The following is a 17,965-nucleotide window of genomic DNA, read 5'->3' as shown; positions in this document are numbered from 1 at the left end:
GGTTCAGCTGGGAAGCACTTTTACCAACATACTGCCCCTTGAAAGTGAAGGTTTGCTTTTGGGTTTTTAATCACAATTGCTTGTTATTCTTAATTATTTGTTACTTCCACTATGGTATGAAGCTTAACCTGACTTCTGCTGGGAGCATATAAGTCATGAAGGTGGTTTCCTTTCTGATAACAGGGAAAACTTTGTTAGTAGAGAGGAGGGACCAAAGCTACCTTACAGTTCACATGAGCAGAATTAGCTCTTGGTAGCAGCACACATCATAGTGTCCCTTCTTGATACTGGTATCTTTGTCAAATCCTTTACAACTAAACATTACATAAATAAACTACAGAGAAAGGCCAGGACAGCACAGTGCAGCTATCTGATAAAGAAAAAATAAAAATCTATTTTTTTCCTTCTTAAAACAAGGTTTTGGAAAAGGTATACTGAGTCTTACTGGCAGAAACAGATGCTCAGTGGCCCACAATCAGGATATTTAACTTCTTTTGTGAATTCAAACCAAACATTTCCAAACATAATTATTTCAGCAGATACATTTAAAAGGCCAATTTCAATGTTCTTAACAATTTTTAAGCCACATATTTTGTTTTCATAATGCTGGATTGACAAGTTAATGGAAGTCATAACCCCAAAAGAAGCCATCCACTTCACATTAGCTGTAGCCTCCCCATCTCCTCCATGGATTTTTTTCTATGAAACAGCAACATCAGGAGACAGCTCTGTACGTCCTCACAGTTGCACTCCACTAACACAAGGATTTACTGCCACACTGAGGGAGCCACATGGAGTCATATGCTCTTCTTTCCTGTCCCCTTTTCCTATTAAAGCTGAGACATTTAATGGACAGCTCCCCTTAAGACACACATGGATCTACAAACATCTGGCAACTCAAGAGCCAGTAGCTCTTGCTATGTTCTTTAACTTGTCAGGTTTAACCTGCGACTCAGCTTGGATCCAGCCTGTCAATGATTTCCAATTGTAAGAGCTACAGCACTGGCCCAATAACATTTTCATCTCTGCAGACAAGCTGTGTGCAGTTGTAAACAGAGCAGAACTCTGCTCAAGAGTACTTCTAGGCACTAGAAAGCACAAGTCAAAAGAGGCAGCTCCATACTCTCTGTTCATTAGAACATACTCTGTCACTCCATAGGGAATGTTTATTATGATGGGCCGTAATCCACTTAACATCTTCTGACAAAGTCTATCAGTCTTTAACAACTTTGATTCCAGAAGTTCAATGGCAACAGGGAGGAAATTCATAGAGAGAAAGCAACTTCCACTAGAATCCCCCTTTATGAACCTGCACACCCTCTGTTAGCAGACAGGATCATTGCTTATTTGTACCTATCAGCTTTGATGATAATTGCAACCCACTTGACACTTCTGTTGAAAGGCAGTATTACCAACAAGAAATCTGATAAATATTCAACAAAATCTAAATGAAATAATTCTATTCATCTTGAGGTCACCATTTCTAAAACTGTTTCAAAATATCTGTGTCTTAAAGAGACAGGGAGAGGGATGAGGGAACCCTGCTTCTTAGACCAAAATGACTGAATCGCTGCATTAATGAACACAACTTTTTTATTTTTCAAGTTCAGTGAAAGAATGCCATCTATGCAAAATTTTGATCCCACATTACAAAATAATTACATGATAATTACATGAGCATTAAGATGTCTACCCCCCGAGTAAAGCCACTGCACCCAACCGCTAACTAAGGCAGGCCTGGAATGTTTCAGCTTATTAAGGAGAAATCCAGCATTGAGCAAAACCTCCAGCTGAAGCAGATTTCCACTCTTTTACTCCTCTGATTTCTAATTAATAATTAAAACATGTTCCTTTCTTTGGAAACCCAATTAGACTTGCGTATCAGCCTGAAAACAAACTTTTTTTAGTAGCTAAGCTACTTCTCATGGTTTAATGGGGTGGCAGGAGTGTTTTCCACATAGCTCCACTGACACAATTCATTTATTTCTTTCCATTCTACAATGGATATTGTAATCCATCCCCAACAATATAAACATTACATTTGCACAGCTAATTAGGATGTTGGCAGTATGAATTAGTGACCCTCTGATTTCTTCCAGTCAGGGCTGCCCCTGCTGCCTGCACTACTTAGGATTCACAATTAGGCAATTATATTTTCAGAGTCTTTTTTCCCTCTCTAATGCTACCTCTTTCCTCATATTCAATATGACCATATGCACCAAATGAAGAGTTGTGTTGTTTATTTTGGGGTGGGGAGTGGAGGAAGGAAGGGAGGGAGAGAAACAAAGTGTCACGTTCAATCCTTTGCCCTTTCAACCTCTGCTAACTCGACATCAGAGAATGATAGAGGGTGTGTAAGACTGAAAATTATCTCCATAAATGTTTTAAAGAAGTGATTATGCAGAGTGGGTAGGAGATATATTCTGACTGAGAAGGAAGCAAAAGGAAAGAGGGACAAAATAAATAAATCCTGATCCCTGGGTGCAGTGGGCTGGTACTGAACCTCCATACAGGGCTGCAGTCACCGAGCTGTCCCCAGCCACAGGATGATGACAAATTGGGGGGAATTCAGAAGAAGGCAACAGAAGTGATTAATGGGCAGGATGGATTGATTTATGAGGAAAGGTTAAAAGGTCTGATTATCTGTATCTTTGTTAAAGAACAGCTAAGGAAGGTGCAGGAACTGCTTCCAAGGGGTTCATGTATGGTAAACACCATCACTGCATTCCACCGAGCATTTGGGGAGGGCAGAAGGAGAACAGAAAGCACAATTTTATGCTATACACTGGGAAAACATCCGCAATAAACCTCAGAAAAGAGCTGTTTCCAACAGGACGGACTAGAAACCTCAGCATTTGAGAGCTGTAATGGACAAAGCACTAAGAAAATACACTGCAGGGGATAATGTCTGTTTTAATGTTGATGCTTGTTTAACTCACTGACTAATGTACACTGTGGAGACATAGCATCTTTATTAAAGCAAAGACTATATCTCTGAATCCTCTGCTGTGAAAAATTCTCCATTAAAATCACTTATTACTAAGGGCACTGGAAACATTTTGGGCCAAGTACATGCCACTCCACATCAGCTCCCAATCCACAGCTGAGGAATCCAGAGGATCCAAGAGTACCAGTGAGGGCAAATTAAATCTTTCAGTTCTCAGATAGTAACCCAGTGCTTTCTAAGTTCTGTAATCCAAACAAACAAAACCACCATCCCCCAATCTAGACCACTGAGCAGAATAAAACTGTCCTCTATTTTCTTCTTTAAATATGGAATAATTTTATGTCCTAGAAAATCAAGTGTTTAAGAGCAAATTAACCTTGGCATTTGTATGACTGAAGAACAAAAATAAATCAAGATTACTAAACTGTTAGGAGTAATGAACCCGATACCCTTACTTATAACCAAGCAAATTAGAAATACTGCCATTGAATTAAGCCAATGGAAATATATTGAAATGGAAACTGGTATAAATTAGCAGAGGACCAAGCCAAACATAACCAGAGTGACACATTTCCAGGCCATGTACAGAGCTCAAACCAGGAAAAATAATTTAGAGTCAGCTCATGGAGACAGGAAGCAATGATGGCAGGCACAGAGGCTCCATGGCTGCTGTAGCACGAGCAAGCAAAGCTGGAAAATCCACGCGCTGCTGGCCCTCCCCACAAATCACGACAGAAACCACTCCAGACTGTAACACGATTGGAAAAATCATTGTTTGAAGAGTAATTCCACCTCCAATTTCGCACTGCCACTATTCACAAATATAGCTATACATATTGCCTGTAGAGACGTGAAACATTTCAACTTCTACAGCGGCCTGTCCATCATCTTTCCCACGCACAAGACTACACACAGCCTCAAGCCAGCACAGCTGGACCTCCAGGTGCCAGATTAGGAGAAACCAAAAAGGTCTTTTTCCAAGAAAAATACAACACTCCTTCCCCCAGCCCCTGCTCACGTGCATGGGTGAGAACTAAGCAGGCTTGAGGGGCTTTATTTATTCCCTGCTACAAAACCATTAAGCTCTACTGTACTGATCTGACTCTGCCAAATTCTGTCACTTCATGCTTTGGATGTAAATTATAAAAAGAGACCAGGGGAAAAAAATACAGTAGAAAACAGATGCTCTGGATTACAGTGTTGGATTTTTTTTTTCAAAACTACCATTTCCTTTATAGTTTCATTTATTTATTTGGTAAGCAGAGGAACATGACATGTTCACTACCATAAAAGAGAAGACAATGGCTTTCCCAACCTTTGACATTTAAATCCATTTCCTTTCTTGATGATGAGACAAAACCCCCTCCCTTTGACAAACTAGGCTCCCCTGCTAGACAAGGAGCAGTATACAGCAGTCAATGACACATCAGCAGCACTATCTGGAGGCTCCACATTCAGTTAACAATCCTAACTGCATTAGAGAGGTAAGAAACTCCATTGCTTTGTGCCTCAGTTTCCCCATCCATGAAATAAGAAACAAAGAAACATAATACTGAACTGCTTTGCAAAGTTTGTTTAAAATGTTCCTGTGAAATGAACCAGCTTCAATGAGTGAGTATCTCAAACTGAGTTTTCAATTGATACCATTAATGCTCAAGTGAACTTTGAGTTCAGCTTCTCAATTGACACCACTAAAAACATTTACACAAAAGCTTTACACATCCATGAAACTGAGCCCTCTTGTGTAGTTTACAGTACATTGAATCACTATACATCAGCACAAGTTTTGTGGCTCTTAGGACAGTCTGTGGAAAGCACTGAGAGCAGAAAACCCTAATAAAAATCTGAAACTAAAACAACCTCAGTCCTACTGCAACTAGCAACTCACAAAATCTACATATTACTGCATTGTCGATTTGTCTTGAACTGACCAAAGTTAGTAGTTCAGAAGAGAAGGTAAAGAGGACTGAGAGTCTCTCACAAAACTTTTGAATGTCATTTGAATTCAAGATTTGTTAGTTTCAGCTTTAACTAGTCACTGGCTCTGTCACTAGCACACCACAGCAGAAACCCAGTGATGCATTAACACTTCATTACTAAATTCAAAACAGTTTCTCTTTTATCAAGGCTGTAGCCATGTTGCCTTGTTCACCCAGCTTGCTAGAACAGGTCAGTCTGGTCACAAAAATCTTAGCCCCAGAAAGAGTTAAAAAAATCTTTAAAACTGCCTTTGGTTCTTATTTTATGTGCTTATTTCCAAAGCATTTCTAAATTATATTAGTTTAACAGACTAGTGTACCTAAATCTTTTTAGCCACATGTATCACTCACCAGCATGATTTTATTACAATGGATATGTTATTAAAGCTTAACCTTGCACTCAGTCACTAATCAAAAACAATTCAAGAAAGCAAATCAAATGTTCCAACTTAACTAAAATCTCCTTCCTTTAAGCAACAAATAGAGCCCTGGCTGGCTTGCAGGGAAACTTCCATGTATCAGCATACCCACAGCTCACTCAAATCAGGCACGTTTCTTAAGTCTAAATTGAGCTGCTTGCATTTCTTCAGAACTTTAATTCCTGAATATTGTGTTGAACCTACTAAGACTGTTGAAGTGCCAGATCTTAAGGCTGCAGTCATATTCAGATTCCTTTATGGCAAATGTAAGAAGCGAAGTTGCTGTAATACACAAGGCAAGCAGTTGGGAACAAACACACCAGCAAAAGGATCAGGCATTCCGAAGCCAAGATTCATCTTCCAGTCATGTTGGCAATGCTGAATCTCACCTATGTGCCAACGAGGAGTACATTAAGCTACTTAGCTAGTGGAAGAGAAAATAATCATATATACATATAGGAAGGTTGATTTCATGGAGACACCTCTTAGGTTTTCAAGTCCCTCCTTCAATGGAAGCAGAATCAATCAACGAGTGCTCATTTTTGGACAGGATGAGACCATGCCTTCACTTTGAAAACAGGAGCTCCTAAAACTCTGCTGTGCCATGAAATGCCTCAGCAGTGGGGACACCTGTGTCCTCGCCGTGCTGGAATACGCTGCCGAGTTCCAGCAGGTAGACAGGTTTCACCCATGGATAACCAATCCTCATCACCCTGGAAAGGCAAGCGCCGAGCAGGCGCTCCTGGTTTTCACCACTTCTTGTGACAGAAGACGGAGCAACTTCTGTTTTGTAAGAGCGAGTTTAAAATTTATATTATAACACTGAATCCACCAAAGCTGCCAAGAGACATTGAACTCATGGGATCTGTGCAAGTTTTTCACACCTGTGTTTTTCTCCTGTGCCTAATATTATGGGAGGCATTTTGGAGGATTTTACAATGCAAGTTTCAATGAGACACTTACAGTCTCCCTCAGGCAAATTGTCACAGCTGCAGAGGTCTGCTACCCAGCTGCCAATCAAGGCAGGCAGGGAGTATGTGCAGTGAAATCACAAAAAAGGCAGGCTTCATAAGACTGCTGAAACCTAACTAGAGGCTATCTGGGTGTGCTTGAGCCCTTAAAACAGGGTTGCTTTAGAAAAAGGGATTTTTTTTTTCTTTCCAAGTGAAGAAAGGGCCCTAGTACTCATTGAGGAATGTATTGGTGCCAACTTTCCCCTTTGCAATTTCAATGTTTGTTTTCTCTGTCTAAAAAAAGAAATTACATCGCCCTATACTATAAGCTTCTATTATTAGATTAGCTGATATAGCTGGAAAAAGTGGACAAGATTACAGGTTCCACATCCCTTTGCCAGGTCTCAGAAGCATGTCTACTTTTTCCAACTCTAGAAGCTGCTCCAGTGAAATATTATTCCTTTCTACAACCTTTCCTTCCTCTATTTTCTTAAGGCACCCCAGCTACAAAACCACTGGTACTAAGGACAAACTGTAGTGGAAGAGCTGGAAGAGAATTTTTCCTCCTTCACGCCTAACAGAAATATTCTGAGGGAACCAAATGTATTTCATGAAAAAAAAAAAAAAGAGTTCAACAGAAAAGGACAAACACACAGAAGTTCAGCCCAAATAACGTTCAAGTGGGAAATTTAAAAGCACATGGAAACAAGTGGCATATTGTAAGCCATTTAACAAAGTTAATTATAGGTATTCACTACATCTGGTCTTGGCCCCTATTCAGCATAGTATTTAAGAAGTGTGTGCTCAGGTTTAAGCAAGTGCAGGCTGAAAAGCCTACATGTCCAGTCACGTGCTCCAGTTGGGCATCTGCTGAACTACTTTGCTGATCCAGGACCATAACATATAAAAAGAATTGCCCTGAAAGTTATCTAATAAACAGTTGTTATTTTAAGAACTACACAAACATAACACACATTTTATGTCCCTAAAAGAGTGGATGTCATGAAGGTATAAATCCACATTTAAAATTGTTTTGGACACAAAGGTACTTACTTATGCATAAATACTTTGTGAATGAAAAGAAAAAGGCAGGCATCAAACTAAAACATAATCAGACTCATCAAGCTGCCTCTTTCCATTACCACACTTTATCTGTGTCAGCCTCACTGCTTCTTTGTTATTTCTTATTGATAATTTGTAATATTTTGTCTCCAATTAATTCTACCAGGAAAATGTAGGGAATTTTGGGGGCTTTTCTTTGCCAATTTAGATATTCTTCTGAACACAAAAACCAGTGACAAAATATTCCAGCATTAATGTTTAAGTAGCTTAGCAGCAGACCTCTAATTTACCGAATTTTCAGATAGTCACAAATCCTGCTAAAATAAAAGGCACTGGGGAAAGCTGAGCTCCCCTTTCAAGGCACGGGTGCCTCGAGACCTGAAGTTTGAAAATTCTGGGCTCCCTGTTTACGATTACAACCGCATTTCCCGAGCGGATTGCGCTGTGCCGGCTGAACCCTGCAAATGTCAGCGGGCCGGCTCGGGCAGGGCGCAGCAGCAGCAGCAGAGCCATTGTTGCTGGGGCCCGCAGGGAGGAGGTGCCGCCGAGGCAGATGGGGACCGCGGTAATGCGCAGCTCCCCGGGGACATCCGGCCAGGGGCTCAGCCAGCACCACCTGCCTCCCTGGGGCTGCGGCGGGGCGCACGGGGGGCTCCCCACACTGCAGGGCCAGGGGGCCATTGTGTCGCCCTCCACGTGTGTGCCACCCTCCAAAGAATGGCACAGGGGGGCCCTGTGTGCCACCCTCAAAAGTGTGGCACAGGGGTGCTGCTACATGTGTCACCCACACAAGCACAGTACAGGGGTGCCACATGTGTCACCCACACAAGCATGGTACAGGGGTGCCGTGAGTGTCTCCCTCATAAGCAGGGCACAGGGGTGCCCCATGTGCCATCCTGCTCAGCCTGGCAGGGCAGTGTCCCCCCGGGCGGCTGGCAGAGGGGTTCCTGCACGTGCCACCTCTGATGGTCTGGCACCAGGGTGCTCCAGCGCCAGTGCCCCCCACCCTGGCTGGAGTGCAGCTGGTTTGTGGGTCCTGTGATGAAGGGCAGCACACAGAGAGACATCGGGCTTCTGTGATTTCATGACAACATTAAGACCCTCCAGCCCTTCTCTCCTGCTAATGTTACTAATAACCTCCATATTGTCATCTATCTTACCTGAGCTAACAGTTTATAAACCACCACCTGCAGCTTGTCCCTTATCGTTTATTAACATACACTAATAAACAGTATGCTTCACTCCCACTGTGCTGCCAAGTGAAGCCAGTCAGAATAACTGCATTAGCTTTACTGTTCTTTCTCAGCACATTTTTCCCACATGGGAACAATTAGGACAAACTCCCTCCAGATTATGTTTTGAGATCCATCATATTTGCAGGAAAATAATAACAATAATAATCTTTTTCACAAATGCATCTGTAGGCATGTACAGAAGATTAACCTGACTGACATTTCCAAAAGTGACAGGCTCTTAACCTCTTCAGCAATTCCTCTGCATGGAAAGGGTTAATGCTCCCCAGGCTCTGACTTACACCTATTATGCTCAAGTTTAAAAATAAGATGTGAAAGATGCATTATATAAGGCCAGTACTGCTATCCTGCCCATCTCCTATTTTGGAATTAAAGATCATCATTGCTCACATCAAAGGGGCTGGGTGAGAATAAAAGAAAAGACAGGAACAATGAAAATAGCTACCCGACACGAACCAGATCAAAGGACCAGGCACAGAAAATGAGGAGCTAGGGGGTCCTTTAATTACTGTCCACATCCTCCAAGTCATGTGGTGAGAAAGAAGGGAAAAAAGTTTTGAAGGCCACTGGGTTTTGTCTTGCTGTGGCTCCTGTTTCTACAGTCTGTGCCAGTTCCCTACAAACTGCTCTGCTTTTTATTTTTTAATTTTTTTTCTTCATTTTATTAAAGTCAAATAGGACTCCTGGACTCCAAAACTCCTCCCTTATGCCAGGAGGAGGAGAGGGAAGGAGGGGTAAGAGGGGCAGTAGTAGAAATAGTCTGTAGCAATTGCCTGAAACAATTTCAGGAGGACTGCTCCAGGCAGCGCCCCGGGAGCTGCTTTGGGAAGGAGAGCTCTGGCTACCTGAGGCTAGTCTTTATTTGCAGGCCTCCCGGGTTGAGAAAACTTCAAATTCACATAGGGCACTGCTCCATGGGGCAGCAGATCAAACCTGGCTACTAGCTGTTTGAGCTCAGCAGCAGAAAAAAGGATTGCTCTGGGACTGAGCATAAGTAGAAGCACGATTAAACTTCAAACATACCCCCCCCTCTCTTTTTTTTATACACAGCAGACAGTTATGGCTAATATTTCAATATGGACTTTAAAAATACACTGCAAATAACTTACTCCAGTGTGCTGGCTGTGGGCTTAAAAATAATAAAAATTTAAACTAGCTGTATTATTGCAATGAAGTCAAACGTTCAGATTTACCTTTCATGTATCATTAAGGGAATGTCAAGTTATTTAAAAGGATCTCTTTTTATTTAACTCAGCCTTCAAGATTAAAATGTGGATATTTGACCATTGACTGCAGTGACACATTGTACCATTTACTTCCTTCTATTTATGCTTCAAATATGGTGCATTTCTCTCTAATTACTCCTGACTTATGTTTCACAGAATCACAGAATAGCCACGGTTGGAAGGGACCTCTGGAGATCATCTAGTCCAACCCCTGAATGTTTATTTTTAAAAAGACAGTAAAATAAAAATAAGTGTCATAAGGAAGTAATAGAACATGGATTTAAAAACTCATGTGCAAGAAGCTGACCAGACTTTCTAGGAAATAACAGTGTTTTGTTACTTTTAAAAATATTCTGGAAAAGAAAAGCCCTGGGATGTTCCCAAGAAATTGTATTTGCTAATATAGATGCTAGCAGTGGACAAAGACAGAAGTCACTGAAGAGGAAAATGCATTCCTGTCTCAGGTCAGTTTGCCTGGATTTATGCTGTATGCCAAACTAGAGCATGAAAAGCATTCAAACAGAATTTCATAGACATCGAAGAAGGAAGTTCATGTCACCAAGACAACATCTAGAAAAGGGGGAACACAGGATACAAAGGCATCCTTCTTCCCATCCTATTTACAGCTTGGAAACTCCTTAGACAAGCAGTAAGGATGATCTTTAAAGAGGCAATTTAGCCTCCAAACTCCAGTGAGTGCCAAGTTACTTCATCTTCTTTCTGATGAAAGTTGCCTCCATCGCTTCCTGCTCTTGGACACTAACATGCAGCAAACAGCCATTCTCAGGAGGACAGCTGAGGACTAAATTAAGCAAATATAGACTACAAAGCTGCTTTCCAAAGTGGGCATCATGCCTAGGCTCTACATCTAAGCAGTATGCTAGGTACGTGCACCAAGTTCCAGTTAGCTGTCTCGCAAACATCCGCGTTGGGAACCTTGCCCAAACAAGCCTTCAAAGCTATAGTGGCTCTGGTGGGATAAGCATGGGAGCAGTGGGACTGGGACATTTGACTCCTTGTTACAGGTCCCAAAGTATCACATTATCCATTTAGATAGCCTTTTGATTGAGAGAGCTTCCCTTTTGGGCTTAGCCCCAAATGCAAAGGACAGATGAGATGGTTTAAGAAAGTCTCGAGGTAAAACATGAAAAGGATGCTTAAGATCTAGCTTCTGACGAATAGCTTCATTCAGGGAGCCACAAGAGCTTGGGAAATAAACATGGTCAATTAAATGAACTGATTGAAAAGAAATCAGAGATCCCTCCAGGGGAAATCTGGGATGTGGTCATACAGCCACAGCAATCTTTTTGGAAGGTGGTAAATGAGGCAAAAGCTGGGAAGAACTGGAGTGCCTGAGTCATTTGGCAAAAGGTGGTCCTTATGGTGGTTCCCCATAAGGAAGGAATAATCTTTAAAGGAAATAAAATACAAAGAAAAATCCATGATGGGTTCAAAAGGAGGCTCAACCAGCTCACTCAAAGCCTCTTGAAACCTCAGCACTGAGTAGAGAATTCTAATGGGAAAATACAGTAAAGGCTCTTCAGCAAATGTTCTGTCCTTTCCATAGACTGTCCCACAAAATGCACTGGTAGATACTGAGAGATCTTCGAAAACACTGTGAGATTAATTAAGAAGAAGGAATAAATTGGAGTGCAAACTAATAGGGGTAGCACAAGAATGAGACTTTTTAAAATTTTTTGTCATTACAAAAATACCTACATGCTCATTCATGGGAGGAAGTAATTTTCTAATAGTTCAGCTACTTTTGATGCATTTGTCCAGACAACCTCAGTAGAGAGTGGAATCACCAAAAAGGACTGCCAGAAGGTAAAGGTCTGCATGGAGAGCTACCTCCACTTCGTGTCTTGCCTTTGGATCTTTGAGGGTTGAATGCTGGGGCTGTCCAAGCTGTGGTGAGCTTTGTCTGGGCCCTGAGCTCAAGCTCAGATGTAACTGGAGCAGGCTGAGCATACATTTTCTCCTAGATAAGTAGTCTGGAAAGGCCACAAATGTGAATGCTGGCTGTTGAGACAATGCCAGCATATCTAAAAATCAGAGTAATGAGCTCAAGCTGCCGTCACTAAGAGCATGTGTGCCTTTTCCTGTCTCACTTTCTGGAAACCCATGGGTATTCCTGCAAAGGGAGGGACATCCTAAAGTGCTCCCTGACTCTAACCCAAGAAAAGGACATCTTGCAGAGACAACTGAGTTATTTACCCAGGAACTCAAGCAACATTTGCTGATGGGATTGTGGAATTCTGATTCTGCCTGTGGAAGTCAATCACCTGGTTAATTCTCATCTAGCTTTGCTAGAACAGAGCACTGCTCATTAAGCCTTTTCAACGTGCACCAAAAACAAAACTCAAACTTCACATTTTCTTCCTTCTGAGAAGGTTCAGTCATAGAGTAATTTAGTCTGGAAAGGACATATGGAGATCACCTCTACCTAAACTGTCTCTCAAAGCCATTGTGTTGCTACCAGAAGAAAGTCACCAGTCATTTTCAAGAATTTTTTTTTTCCTTGAGGATACATTACAAAAAAAAAATTCTCTAATAGACTAGTTCCTGGAAGCTCATCTCTCACTGGGTAGAGAAGAGACTACCTGACCCTGCTTCCTAGAAGCAGGACATTTGCTTTCCATGTCCATTTCTATGACAATGTCTCAGGGAAGACATGAGAAAGCCATCAATGTTGGAAAAAAAAGCAGATGGCTGACAGAACCACCTGGCCAAAAACACAGGAGAGTAAAATCAAGTAGATGTATTTCTTCCTTCTACTAAGTTTTGGACTTTTTGAAGAGTGGAAGATACTATCTTCTGCTGAAGTTGTTCATTTAATCTTACATTTCCCACATCTTCTTCTGAGTCAACAATCTTAGCCTGTGTGTTTCACTTCTTAGTTGCTGCTTCCAGATCCACTCTACCTTTTACCAGACTATTCCCCTTCTTCTCTTCCCATACTCTTTTGACATTTCTCATCTTCCTCTTGCCAGCTGCATCCTGACTCACATCCTCTGTCCCCATTTCCAGTCCTGTTACTCTAACCTTTCTCTGGAATACAATCCACCAGCTTCCCCGATTTCAACACCTTGCTTACCCTCTTTCCATCTTCTCTACATTCCTGTCATCTCCATGATCAGAGCATACAAGTCTACCCCTTTCTGAAGTCATTCAGTCTCCTTGCCAACTGCTTTGTCTACCAGCTCTGTGAACCCAGGACCAGGGACAATGGGGGGCTTAAAAGCAATATAAAAGAGAGCATCAATGCTTGGCAAGGGAGAAACTGCTCCCCACATAATGAAGATCCAGGAAAAAAACAAAAAAAAACCCCAAAACCTGTCAAAATTACACAAAGACAAGAGATAAATTTAATGCATATTCAAAGATCAAAGGGAAAAAATTAAAAATTATGTGCTTCAGAAAGACACGATTGCTCAGCTAACACTCCTTCAACCTGGCCCTAACAGAGCTGAAAGAACAATTTCACAACACTCCTGCACACTTGCATACAACTAAAAGACAAAGCAGAACTCTGATGCTTCTTAATGGGTATTCACACTGCTTGAGTGCTTATGTTCACATAGCTATCTCAAACATAAAGTAACTGATGCCTTACTAAACTTGTCAACTTGTCCTGTATCAGATATACACTCATACTGAACATTTCTGTGCAGCAAGTTTTCTCAAAACCTTAAAGCTTTTCAATTCTAAAACATTTTTAAAGATTCATGTGAGATTCCTAATAGAATTATAAACCTGATGAAATCTGCAGCCAATCTGATCACTCCCGTTTGAGTTTAACTTGGATATATTCCTGCATGCTTCCACAGAATCAACTTAAAATAACCTGGTCAGTTTCCTCCTTATTCTCCGGGGCAGGTGTAATGCTCTGGCTGTGACTTGAGTGAAGTGCTGTAAATTATACAGCGAGAACCACCCCACTGTCAGAGCAGTCACCTGAAAACCATGCTGATACCTCAGCAACACTTTGGTTACAGTGTAACCCACACTCAGGAACGGAAAAAGGCCTGGGCTTTTGTGCAAGGCAAGGCCTGCACAAACATAGGGAAAATGAAATGTTCCAGGAAAAGCAGGAGTTGTTTCACTCATAAATGTCCCAAGCTCTTAACAAAGGGAGAGAAATCATTTTGGTGATGCTTCCCTCTCCATTCTTCCCTTTTCTGCTTCCCCCTATGCTGATATTTCCCCTCCCACTGCCACCTCCCAAGCAGCTGCTACCCTGTTACTATTTTCCAACCCTCACTGATTTGGGAATTCACCCAGCTTTTCCCCCAAGTGTGTCCTTTATCTCCCACTGTACATTTGAAAGTTAGGATCTGGCAAAACAAATCTACAAGTCTGTTTCCCAGCAAACTACTGAGAAGGTGTCTTTAAAGTATCTTAACTCACCCCGGTATTTGCGTTCTGTCCCACAGCCTCATTCCCTCCGTCCTCAGAGGTACCAGGCTCGCTGTGCCCCCAAAACACTGCCAGCCGCCTGCTTCCTGCCACTGCCGCCACCAACCCCTGCCTCACCACCCCCTCACCACCCCCCTGCCCACCCACTGCAGCCCCTGGCCCCTCTCCACCCCACAGACACGTTTGTGGGGCAGGAGAACGGGTCCCACCTCAGCACGAGGAGCGCAGTGTGTCTGTCCTGCTGCGGCAGCTCTGCGGTGCCTGCGCCTCACACACACAGCACCTGCACTGGGGCTGACACAACACAGGAAAACCTCCAGCCACCAATGCGCCTCGGCCTGGGAGAGCACAGCCAGCCACGCTCTTTCTTTCGGTTTTAAGTTAAAACCTGCCCCCTTTTAATTTCAGGAGTTGGTTCACAAGAGGCCAGGTCCTCCAGCTGCCTGTGACTGCCAGCTGCCAGTGCCCTACAGACAGGCCCACACCCCAAAACTCAGCGTTTCATCTTAGCACAGGGGTCATTTTTTAAATGTTTCCAGCAGAAGCCAGTTTTGTCCTTTCCCCATGCCTCTCCCAGGCAGGGCTGGTGGCTCAGCCCAGGGAGTGCTCAATGCCAGCACAGCCCTGGCAGCAGCCCCACTGTCAGCAATGTGCCTTAGCACAGAGGAGGGCAGGTGCTGAGTGGGTGCACCTTATCTCCATGAATTTTACTCACTTTTGTCTATCCAAATGACCCCATAGTGCTTTTGCTTTGGCACTTCTTTTCCACATTGCTGTCAGCACTTCTGAGACCAACAGGCTGAGCACACTGGCCAGGCTGGGAAAGACCAGAGGAGAATGAAAGAGGTGCTACCAAGCACTGCTCTACCCTAAAAACATCTGACTGCCCAGGAACAGTTCACCAGCTGTATTTAAGGCAGAGAAGGACAGTGCCACCCTGTCAGTCATACCACAGTGGCTAAAGAGACAAGACCACATTACAGTTATGGCTTTAATTATACTGGAACCTGAAATATCAAAGGAAGGAGGTTGGCAGCAGTAACCCAGTAGACTCTCAAGCCTGTTAGAAGAAAGAAAAAAAAACTACCAAACTTCTTTCCACACAAGGAGTTTCTAATCTGAGCCATGTCCCTGCCAGAGTTGATCAGCAATGGTAATGTTGGCATTAGGCCAAAGTTTTTACATGGTGCCTTGAAGAAAGTCATCTCTCTTCACAGCTGACTTGTCTCTTTCATAACCAATGGTCATGACAAGGCAGATTACCAGCTCTTTCAGCGGAGGAGACCTATTAGTCTGTTTGATAGGATATCAGCATACCCTGTTCCTGCCCAAATGGACAGCAAATGCTCCACCCTTTCAGTAGCTGGGAAGAAATCCCATGAACTTTGGCCCACACACAAAGAAATCTTCTGTTGCCATTCTGAGGAAAACATGACAGAGCTCTAGTGAAAACCTCAACTTCTTCATTATTAGATAAATCACAGTGTCTTACCTCAATAAAGCCCATGCATTTCACTAGCACATCCATACATACACTTGCTCCAGGATGGGATCCAACAAAATCACTGCAAAAGTGGGTTGGTTAATTTTTATTTCCCAGGTTAGGGTTGGGGGGTTTTTTTCCTATCCAATGTTTGATCTCTCTGGCACTACAATACTGCTTGCCTGCCCACCCTACACAGTGCCTATATGGGAAGAAGAATACCCTGTTAGAGCTTGCAAGGTTCATTTAAGATGTACAATACACTAATATAGTCTGCTAATTCTCAGAGAATGATTTTTAAAACGAGCAAAGAAATGTCCTCCACTAAAGAAAGAAAACTCTAACATATGAAAAAATGCCAGTTTAGGTCTATGTGTCATGATCCACAGGAGAGGCTTTTCCACCCTCAGTACTAATTATGTGCAAGGCAAGACACAGCACTATACATTTAAGCACCATGTCTGATCAAGCAGAAGACTTTTTTAAATGGTTTACTAGTTATTAGGTATCCTGCACTCTACATGCTGTGCTGACATAAGATTTTACTGCTTGCAGATGCAATTGCCAAAGACTAAAAGGTTTTATTTACTCAACGCACACAAACTGCTACTGTTCCTGAACACTATATTGGGGGGAATCCCCTTAAAAGTGAAGAAAAATTTCTGGCTGATAAGTTGCCAGTGAAAAAGATCCAAACTGGATAAACTAAACCTGGAAAGTAACTGATACAAAAATACAAATGGCATGAATCTCTGGTTTTCTCTACATACATCTTAAGCTGTGGGGTATGAGGTTGTGGTGGGGAGCAGGAGAGGAAGAAGGGCTGCAGAAACGCCCAGTGTGTGAACACTGTGCAATTCAGTCCCCAGACAATCCCCTTCTCTGGTGTCACTATCTGCTGGCTTTGTGGGCAAAATTGACTGCTTGTCCCTGGTAGCCAGTAAGCACACAGCCCGGCAACCTGAAAAAGCCATTGATTTTCCTCGTCCTTAGGAGCACGCTCCGCTGAGCTCGGAGCCGTGCGCTTGTAACTTTAAGGGGGGTGTATTTTATTTAATCGTGCCTTTTCTTGGCCTGAATTTCCCCCAAAAAGCTGAAGAGGGCATGTGCTTATTATCTTTTAGTGCAGCATGTGCTCGGTGCAACCTGAGCTCTTCGGATACTTCGGTCTGAAAATTAGAAAAAAAAAAATTAATTGCGAGGAAAAACAAGGCTGCTCTGCGACTTTGATTCAATCAATTACCATTATCTTCCAGCGCAGCCCTCCCCGCCGCCCCCGGACCAGTTGTGTTTAACTTTCTTTGCCAGTCGCCGCGGCCCCGCAGCGCGCTGGCGGAGCGGCGCTGCCGGCTGGCTCCCGCGCGGGGCTCTTATCAGCCGCTCCCAGTCAGCGCCGGCCCCGCACAGCTGGCAGGGACCCCCTCCGTCCCCCGCGTTATCTGCCAACGCAGCCCTCGGCCGGCCCGGGAGGGGCCCGCGGCCGCCCCCGGCCTCCCCGCCGCCCCCCGGCCGGGCCGGGCTCTGCCGCCGGCCGCCCCGCTCCCGCCGAGCCTCCTCCGGCGAGCCCGAACCGTCTGAAGAGAGGCAGGAACAAAACCGCAAATTTAGATTAATAAAGCATTTGTTGATTCTACAGAAACTTAGCAGGCCCCTAAGAAATCCACCAGAGACCTGTGCAGCTCCAGTAATTTTCTGTTATATTATCTTTCTTGTAAAATACTTCCCCAGACAGAGCCCCCAAAGGGGCTCAAATATCACTGTGACTAACCGAAATCAATGTGCACTCACCTATTGACATTTTTACATAGTTTTTGGATTTAGTATCCGGCCCAAAACACAATCAAATCTTCTGCCAAGGAAATAACAGGCACTTAGCTAGTCAGCTATTAGTGCTACAAAGGAAAAAATGTGGGCACCCAAGGGAGATGGGAGAGACGGCATTGACGTCAGGGGTAATTGGGTGTCTGAGAGAAATTGCCAACGGCTGGCCAAAACCCCCAGAGGCCCACACAAAGCCGAGCTGCAACTCTAATAAAGGAAAGTAAATTCTAGAAAGGGGCTTTGCTGCAAAGAAGCCTAGCAGGAACCAAAAATATCTCCCACATACACAAACACATACACACAAATAAAAAATACAAAATACATTTAGGAGCTCTCTTTCGCACATCTGGTTTAGGCTAGAGTGCTTTCTACTTTAATTTTTTTTGCAGGACCACATGGATTT

The 17,965-nt window shown here is 43.2% G+C and overlaps 1 protein-coding gene across 3 annotated transcripts in view; it reads right to left on the bottom strand.

Annotated features, from left to right (window-relative positions):
* ZNF423 (zinc finger protein 423) overlaps positions 1-17,965 on the bottom strand; it is a 227,684-nt gene that overhangs the window by 117,749 nt on the left and 91,970 nt on the right. The window contains exon 1 of one of the 3 annotated variants that reach the window (XM_085071895.1): positions 14,468-14,557. The exons of the other annotated variants lie outside the window; for them this stretch is intronic. The gene's annotated coding sequence lies outside the window, so the exon portion shown is untranslated. Of the gene's footprint in view, positions 1-14,467; positions 14,558-17,965 lie in introns of those variants that run through there. 3 annotated transcript variants of the gene reach the window in all.

The sequence above is a fragment of the Lichenostomus cassidix genome, chromosome 11 (genome assembly GCF_008360975.1).
Source record: "Lichenostomus cassidix isolate B80296 chromosome 11, HeHo_3.0, whole genome shotgun sequence".
Lineage (NCBI taxonomy): Eukaryota > Metazoa > Chordata > Aves > Passeriformes > Meliphagidae > Lichenostomus > Lichenostomus cassidix.
Note: the sequence above shows the minus strand (reverse complement) of the source record. Positions and strands in the feature narration are given on the sequence as shown.